Source organism: Hevea brasiliensis, chromosome 7, assembly GCF_030052815.1.
Source record: "Hevea brasiliensis isolate MT/VB/25A 57/8 chromosome 7, ASM3005281v1, whole genome shotgun sequence".
NCBI classification, from domain to species: domain Eukaryota; kingdom Viridiplantae; phylum Streptophyta; class Magnoliopsida; order Malpighiales; family Euphorbiaceae; genus Hevea; species Hevea brasiliensis.
This window is the reverse complement of record NC_079499.1, coordinates 46547325-46556663: the sequence shown is the minus strand read 5'-3', so window position 1 is coordinate 46556663 and position 9339 is coordinate 46547325. Positions and strand designations below refer to the sequence as shown.

At 33.4% G+C, this 9339-nt stretch overlaps 1 non-coding gene across 1 annotated transcript; it reads right to left on the bottom strand.

Moving 5' to 3' along the window:
- Nucleotides 1–1321: 1321 nt before the first annotated feature.
- Nucleotides 1322–1428, bottom strand: LOC131181966 (small nucleolar RNA R71). Its single transcript, XR_009150436.1, has one exon. It is a non-coding gene; the product is annotated as a small nucleolar RNA R71 (small nucleolar RNA).
- Between the last annotated feature and the right edge of the window lie 7911 nt (nt 1429–9339).

Genomic DNA, 9339 nt, shown 5'->3' with positions numbered 1-9339 from the left:
AGATAATAATTAGAGTCAATAAGAGTGCTGGGCTCGAATTGATGAGTATAGGGAAGATAGGGGTTTACCTCGCTGTTTGGTAAATCTACGTTAAGTATTCAATAAGATATAATTGTATTTCTTTTGTCTATGATCAAATCAATGCATTAGAATGCGAAATACCTTGGACTGAAGTTTGTTCAAATTGAGATTTTCATATTTAGTTCTTGAATTTTTGATTTTTTCTAATTTTGTGTTACAAACCCCCCTCCCCCCCCCCCCACACCAATCATTGTTTCTTTCATTTTCCATTACACACAAGTGCACAAAATTTAATAATTTAGTCTCTAGGGTTCGACCTGGATTTACCACTTGCTGCAGAAAATATTTCATTACTGATAATTTTAGTTAATTTAATTTCTGGTGGATTCGACACCCATCAAGAATTTTGGCACCGTTGCCGAGGACTGAAATTTATTGTAATTCATGTTTTTAGTGTTAGGATATTTTTTTATTAATTTTTTTTGTGGAGTGTTGCTGTTTTCAGGTTCTTGAAAAAAAAAAAAATTTTACGGTGTTACTGTTCATTAAGAATTTTAGTTGAATTTGGAGGGTTGCCCATACCTATTTTGAAGGAAAAGACACTTTGATCAAGACCAAAGAATCCCCACCCTCTTGAGGCCAAATTCGATTATTTTTTAGGATTCTCTGGCCCCACCCTCTTAAGGCCAAATTCGATTGTTTTTTAGGGTTTTGAGGCATTTTTCTGTTTTTACTTTGATTTCTTTTTGTTTATGACAAGAACTTCTCAATTTGGTGAGTTGATCTTTGATCCAGAAGTTGAAAAAATAGCTAAACGGTTGAGAAAATTGGCTAAGCAAGCTAGGTAGATTCCAAGTACATCTGAAGGAGTCCAATCTCTAAAGGAGTTAAGTTCGGATTCGGATTCGGATTCATAGTCAAATTCCAAAAACGAAACCATGGCTGCTAGAACCTTGAAAGAGTTGGCTGCTCCTGATCTAAACCAACAGCCTTTGTGTATCCGATACCCTACTTTAAATGTTGCTTTTAAGTTGAAATCTGTACTAATCCATTTGTTGCCTAAATTTCATGGTCTTGTAGGTGAGGATCCACAAAAGCATCTAAAGAATTTCATATTGTGCGTTCCAGCATGAAACCTTAAGGAGTTTTAGAGGATCAAATCAAGCTTCAAGCTTTCCCTTTCTCACTGGAGGGCACAGCTAAGGATTTGTTGTATTACCTTCCTTCTGGATCTGTCAACTCATGGAATGGGATGAAGCAGATATTTCTAGAGAAGTATTTTCCTACTTCCCATGCTGCCAATATAAGAAAAGAAATTTGTGGCATCCAGCAGTATAATGGAGAGAGCTTGTATGAGTATTGGGAGAGATTTAAGAAACTGTGTGCAAGCTGTCCCCATCATCAAATAAGTGAGTAGCTTTTGATTCAGTATTTCTGTGAGGGACTTCTACCAATGGACCACAGTATGATAAATGCTGCTAGTGGAGGAACTTTGGTTGACAAGACACCAGATGAAGCAAGGAGGCTGATTGCTAACATGGCAGTAAATTCTCAGCAGTTTGGAATGAGAATGGATCACACACTTATGAAGGTTAATGAGGTTAGTACATCTAACCTTGAGAAACATATTTCTGATTTAACTTCTTTAGTGAGGCAATTGGCTGTAGGGCAAATGTAAACTGTTAAGATATGTGAGATTTGTTCGGGTTCGGGTCATGCTACTGACATGTGTCCCGTATTACAAGAGGATGAATCAATGCTACATGTTAATGCAGCAGGAAATTATGGATAGCCACAACATAGGTATGATCCCTTTTCCAATACTTATAATCCAGGATGGAGAGATCATCATAATCTGAGTTATAGGAATCAACCAGTGCAAAACCGATACCAGTAGCAGAGACAAGTGAAGCAACCACCTCCGCCTCCCTCAAATCAAGGTATGACACTTGATGAAATTGTTAAGGCTTTGGCTAACAATACACAACAGTTTCAACAGGAGACTAGAAATAGCATTCAAAACATAGAGATGCAGATTGGTCAGTTAGCCTCATTTGTGAGTAAGCTGGAAGCTCAAGGTTCTGGAAAGCTTCCATCACAAACGGTTATGAATCCTAGAGAAAAATGCCAGTGCGATAATGTTGCAGAGTGGGAAAGAAGTTGATAGTCAGACTCCACATGAGTCAACGAAAAAGAAGAAGCAAGGAGAAAAAGAGTCTGAAGTTGAGGTAAATATTGAACCTAACTTGAATAAGATTAATAATTATGTTCTTCCTCCATTCCCCTACAGGTTGTCCAAGAAGAAGAAAGAAGAACAAGAGAAAGAAATTTTGGAGACTTTCAGGAAGGTAGAGGTTAATATACCTCTACTTGATGCGATCAAACAAATTCCCATGTATGCTAATTTTCTTAAGGAATTATGCACTACAAAACGCAAGTTGAGAAATAATGAGAAGATCAGTGTGGGGAAAAATGTATCGGCATTGATTTAGCGAAAATTACCCCCTAAGTGTAAGGATCCAGGTTCATTTTCAATCCCCTGCAAAATAGGTGATTCTAAATTTGAATATGCAATGGCAGATTTAGGAGAATCTATTAATGTTATGTTAAATTCAGTTTTTCAATTTTGAAAATTGGGTCCTTTGAAAGAAACCGGTGTCATTATTCAGTTAGGTGATCATTCTAATGTTTAACCATTGGGAGTAGTTGAGGATGTGTTGGTGCAGGTTGGAGGATTGATTTTTCCTACAGATTTTTACATTCTGGATATGGAGGATGATAGTGCTCTCTCATCAAATTCAACTTTGATTTTGTTTGGAGGACCTTTCCTAAAAATTGCCAAGACAAAAATTGATGTGGATGAGGGTACCTTAGCTATGGAGTTTGATGGAGAGACTATCAAATTTAATATCTTTGATGCCATGAAGTATCCTGCTGCTAATCATTCTGTCTTTTCTATTGATGTTGTTGATATATTTGTGCAGGATAATTTTGAGTTAAGCATGGATGATGAGTTAGAAAGAAAATCACATTTGCATGAATTAGAGGAAATTCGCCTTAAGGCTTATGAGAATTCTAGGATCTATTAAAAAAAAAAAACAAAGGCATTCCATGACAAGCTAAGGAAGCAGTTTGTAAGTGGGCAAAAAGTTTTATTGTATAATTCCATATTGAAGCTGATCCCTGGTAAGTTGCATTCTCATTAGATTGGACCCTTTGTTGTTACTAATGTGGTTCCTTATGGTGCAGTTGAAATTCAAAGTTTAGGAACTAACAAAGTGTTCGAGGTCAACGGTCATGAACTCAAGCCATTTTATGAGGGGTTTCAAGAGCATTCAGTGGATTAAGGAGCTTTACCATGTCGAGCTAATAATGAAAAACAAAAGCGCTTCATGGAAGGCAACCCATGGGTGGCTTGTTAGCTATAATCAGATTTGTTTTCTTTCCCTTATTTTATTTTATTTTCTAGCATTTTTTTTTCTTTTGCATTTGGGCTTTACGTTGGGGATAATGTAAGTTTTAAGTGTGGGGGAGGAGAAATTTGTTGCTGCAATCTTTTTAATTGTTAAAAAATAATAAAAAATAAAAAATAAAAATAAAAATAAAAATAAAATAAAATAAAATAAAATTTGTTCTCATAAGCTTGATTCATGATTCTATATTAACTCTCATAGAGAAGTGCTTTGTTCTTGAAATGACTTTTCTATTTTAGATTGAATTTTGAGATTTTAAGCAAGGTAATAGTAACTTTAATTATGGATTTTCCCTCTTCTCGATACCATAGAGTAATTTTTTTTTCCTGCATAAATCATTTAGGCTTGATTTAAATGATTAGTTATGTGTGCTTTAAACTAATATCATGCATATTTCAGAATTTTGTTTAATCTATCAGGGCACTTATAATATGTAGATGCATAAATCGGGGGAAATAAAAGGTTGAACTTGAAAATTACTCTGCTGTTTTAGTTACACAAACTAACCAAGGGTCTTCATGAACCCCATGTCGATTCTCAGGCCAAAAGCTAGCTAGGATATGAGCAAGGTACTTTTCTGAAGGTGACAGTTGAAATAAAAAAAAAAAAAGTAACTGTGACAAGAGAGAAGTAGCAATTTTAAATATATATATATATATATATATATATATATATATATATATATATATATATATATATATATAAGTGCATTTCTATCTCCCCTATGATTTGCAAAGAGCTATAATGATTGTGCCTTAATAAATTAGCCTTATGTTTTGATGTGTATTGATTTAAAATTTTATGGAACTTTAATTGTGTGAGCTTAATTGATTTCAAACCTTTTATTTTGTGTTGGAAAATTGTTGATATATTGGTATGGTGTTGATGGAATTTATTATGATGGTTATTATCTTACTTGCCTCTTCTTTCAAACTTTTAATCTTTTGTTAGAAAATGTTGTGATAGGATGAAGTTAAGTGAACTTCTAAATGGAGTTGATTGAGAATATAAGTCATACTTGAGGACAAGCATGGAATAAGTGTGGGGGAATTTGATAAGTGCATAATTTATTAATTTTACTCCCATCACATTTAGTGTTTTTAGTGTGTTTTTATGTTTAATTCAGTTGATTAAAATATATTTATCATTTAAGTATATTTTTAGATAGTTGTAGAATAATTGTGTTAAATGGAGAAATTTTCAGCATTTGACTTTTGCTGTATCTTTTTAGGTGTTTCTAAAGTTGTGGGTCTCCAAATTGAGTGTTGTTTAATCCATTGAAAAGCTAAGAGAGAGCACTTCAAAAGATAAAGAGTGAACAAAGCCCAAATCAGTCTCCAAGGTTGACAAAATGAGCTATGGATCTATTGAAAAAACCCAGACTTGATGTGTCACTACTAGTTTCAGTATTTATTTTATATCTGCAGTTTCAGATGTCCAAATAAAGCAAACCTAAGCCTAATTGAGTCTTAAGATCCACCTCTACAACTTCTATGAATTGTCAAAAACGACAATGAAGTCGTCACTATGGGCTGGACCGTCTCTCTAAACCAGTCCTGATTTTTGGGCCATAACATGGGCTGTAGACCTCGAATTTAGGCGAATTAGTACCCCTTAGAAAGCTAAGAAATAGGGCTACAACTTTCCTGGAGAGGGCAGAGGCAGATTCAGAAATAAAGTCACTGAAAATCGACCTTGATTCTAGAGACGTGAATGCAGGCTGAAAATCTGTATTTTGAATTTCAAAAATTTTCGTAGTTTAGTTCCTATCTTTGGGATTAGGTTTTTGATTATAAATACGTCTTTGGCCAGCAGCTAAGAACATCCCAATTTAGACTTTCGTTCTCTATAGAAGATCTTCGTTCTCCATTCTCTTTTTAGATTTCTTCATTATTTATCCTTTATTTTTCTGTAAGCCATGAACATAAGTGGCTAAGTTTTTAATACAGTTAAGGGATTCAAGTTCTTATGTGTGATTTGTGAGACCAGGTTCTTAATTTAATTTATGTCTTTCTAAATATCTATTGTTTTCTGATTTAATTATTTTTGATCTGTTGAATGATTTGCTAAAAAGGCCTATTAGTTAATTGTTTGATTTGTTCAATTGCTAGTTCATCTTCATAATCCGTAATTATTGTGTAAGATTGAACATGAGTAGCAATTAGGTTTTATTGATAAATGATCCAAGTTATCGATAATAACTTAAGGAAATAATAGGGTGGATTAAATGATTTATGCTTCATAAATTATTGTTCAGCTTAACTACTTTATTTTCTTAAAGCAGTTATTAATTTGATGAGGATTGCTTAATACCAACTCAGTTAATAATTAGAGTCAATAAGAGTGTTAGGCTCGAATTGATGAGTATAGGAAAGTCAAGGGTTTATCTCGCTATTTGGTAAATCTACATTAATTATTCAATAAGATATAATTATATTTCTTTTGTCTATGATCAAATCATTGCATTGGAATGCGAATTACCTTGGACTGAAGTTTATTTAAATTGAGATTTTCATATTTAGTTCTTGAATTTCTAATTTCTTCTGATTTTGTGTTACACACCCCCCCCCCCCCCCCAATCTTTGTTTCTTTTGTTTTCCATTATACACAAGTGGACGAAATTTAATAATTCAGTCTCTAGGGTTCGACCTAGATTTACCACTTGCTGTAGAAAATATTTCATTACTGGTAATTTTAGTTAATTTAATTTCTGGTGGATTCGACACCCATCAATATGCCTTGAATTAATTACTAATTTAATTAAAGTGTGAAAATTTAGGACACTTTGGACTAAAATATTTGACATGACCCTTAAGTTCAAAAGCTCTACAATAGGTGCATATATCGCACATGTACAGGTCTTGTGCTAGTTTATGCATCGTCCATTAACTTATCAAAAGTACCTGACTCAATAATCTTGATCCCTATATAATATAAATAATTATGAATAAGCCTCTGTATTTTTAAAAATATCCCTATATAATAAAAATACTTATAATTAGGCCCCTATATTTTTACAAATTGGTCCTTATATAATATATACTTACGATGATAACTACTCCTTCATTTTGCACTTTTTTTTCATCTAAATACTATATAATTTTTTTAATGTTTATTTATTTAATAATGTTACCTAAATTTTAAACTAAATTCTTTTATTTGTCAAATATGTTTGCTTATTTTTATAGGCTATATTTCTGATTAGTTATTTATTAGATAATGGGTCCTAGTAATGGATGGATGGATTTTGTTGGTGATCATCTTAATGATATACATTTATGCGGGGTTGAACAATTTTTAGATTATGCTTTTAAAAAGACAGGGAAGTATGGGGAAATACGTTGTCCATGTGTCAAGTGTTGTAACACGTCTTCCACTATATGAGAAGTGGTAGGGACACACCTCAAGGTGTATGGAATAATACGTAATTGTACATTTTGGTATCACCATGGAGAAACAGTAGGTGAATATGAATCTGATTTAGAAAGTGTTCAATTAAATGAAGATGAGCTTAGCAAAGAGATGCATGACATGTTAGTGACTAAGATATAAGTCATATGGATACAAACAACTTTACCCATAATATCCTTGAGGAGGAACCAAATGATGAAGCAGATAAATTCTAAAGGTTATTAAAAGATTTCGAGCAACCATTATACCAAGGTTCTAAGAGCTCAAAGTTATCTTGCTTAGCCAAATTGCTCCATATTAAGAGCCTTGGTCGAAGGAGTAATGAGTCATTTATTATGTTATTGCAATTACTGAATGATGAATTATTGCCCAAGTGATCTACTTTACCGGATTCATATTACGACGCAAAGAAGGTAATTCAGGATCTTGGTCTCTCATACAAAAAGATTGATGCATGTGTAAATAATTGTATGTTATATTGGAAAGAGGATGAGGGGTTAGATTTTTGCAAGATATGTGGCTATTCTAGATGGAAGACTGACAAATATAATGGGGAAGATAAGTTTAAAGCCAAAGGGAAGAAAATACCAATAAAAATTCTTTGTTACTTTTCACTAAAGCCAAGACTTCAAAGATTATTTATGTCCACAAAGACAACTATTTTAATGAGATGGCATAAAGAAAAGAGGGCAGAAGATGGAGTGATGAGACACCCTGTTAATTCAATGGCATGGACTTCCTTTGACAAACTACATCCAAATTTTGCCTTAGACTCTTGCAATGTGAGACTAGGCCTTGCTACTGATGGCTTTCAACCTTTGCTAATTCAAAAATGCCATATAGTGTTTGGCCGATTTTACTCATTCCATACAATTTGCCTCCTTGTATGTACATGAAACAATCAAATTTTATTTTGTCAATGCTCATTCTAGGTCTTGAGGGTCCAAGAGATGCAATTGATATTATCTTCAACCTTTAGTAGAAGAACTAAAAGAGTTGTGGGAAACTGGTGTTGATACATTTGATGCATACGTAAGACAAAATTTGAAGTTTCATGCAGTTTTATTATGGACTATTAATGATTTGCCTGCATATGGGAACTTATCAGGTTAGAGTACTAAGGGAAAATTGGCTTGTCCTTATTGTAATAAGGACACTTATTAGAAAAGGTTGGCCAATGGAGGCAAGCAATGTTATATGTGTCATCAAAGATATCTCCCTCTTAATCACAAATGGAGAACTGATAAGAAATCTTTTGATGGCACAACTGAGCGAAGGTTACCACCTAAGCCACTTTTAGGTGATGATATACTTAATCAAGTTAAAGATCTTGAAGGGGCCATATTAACAAAGGCTCCTCATATGAAGAAAGTAATCTCACATGATGGTAGGGGGGATAATTAGAATAAAAAAAGTATATTCTTTGACCTTCCAAACTGGAGGACCCTATTACTACTCCACAACTTAGATGTCATGAACATTGAAAAGAATATATGTGATAATGTGCTGGGGACAATCATGAACATAAAGGGAAAAACTAAAGATAACATCAAAACTCGCCTTGATTTGCAAGCAATGAATATAAGGCCTGAGTTTCACCTAGTATAACAAGGGAATAAAGTTGTGATACCTCTAGCATTGTATAGTTTATCTACCGATGAAAAATACACGCATTGCCAATTTTTGAAGCAATTAATGTTAGTAATATGCCTTAGAGCATATCATTTTGTGTGTATCTTGTACATATTTTATTAATAAAAGGCAATTTCACTTTTCCGTTTACATAATATATTTATGTGCAATAGAAAAGGTCCATTGATATTTTATTAGAAATTATATTCTTAAGTTGTTAAGAATATGAGTGACAGTATTTCTAGCACAAAGTATCATAAATTGGTTCACAATCGAGGATACTTCACAAAGGACGTGACTTATCCAGAAAGATTGTAATCATGTTTGTTTCCAAGGTATTAATATGACATATAAATAAGATGGAATGGTGAGTCTCATGCCACATAACAAGCATGATAGGCACTTATACATGATAAATAGGCCGAACCAGTGACGCTTATGACAAGCACGTGGAGTTTACTCTTGTCAATGCATTGTCATATATCATATCAGTGCATATAATCTTTAGATCTAAAATAACACAGTTATCTTACATATAGGTGGTTTGAGTTTGATACTGCTTTCATACTTGTACTGAGTATGGGTATATAAGCATGTGTTGGCTCCTACTAGTTATATATGGAGATAGGTGTTGATCAAAATGGAATCCGTTACCCTAAGTAAATAGGGACAAAATCCTATGTTCATTTAATTATTCTTGATGTTTCAAGTTCCTGGCCATGATAGACAAATTTAGTCAGAAAAGAGTTTCTGATAAGAAAATCTAATTAATCAACAACTGGAATTAAAAGAAAACATAATA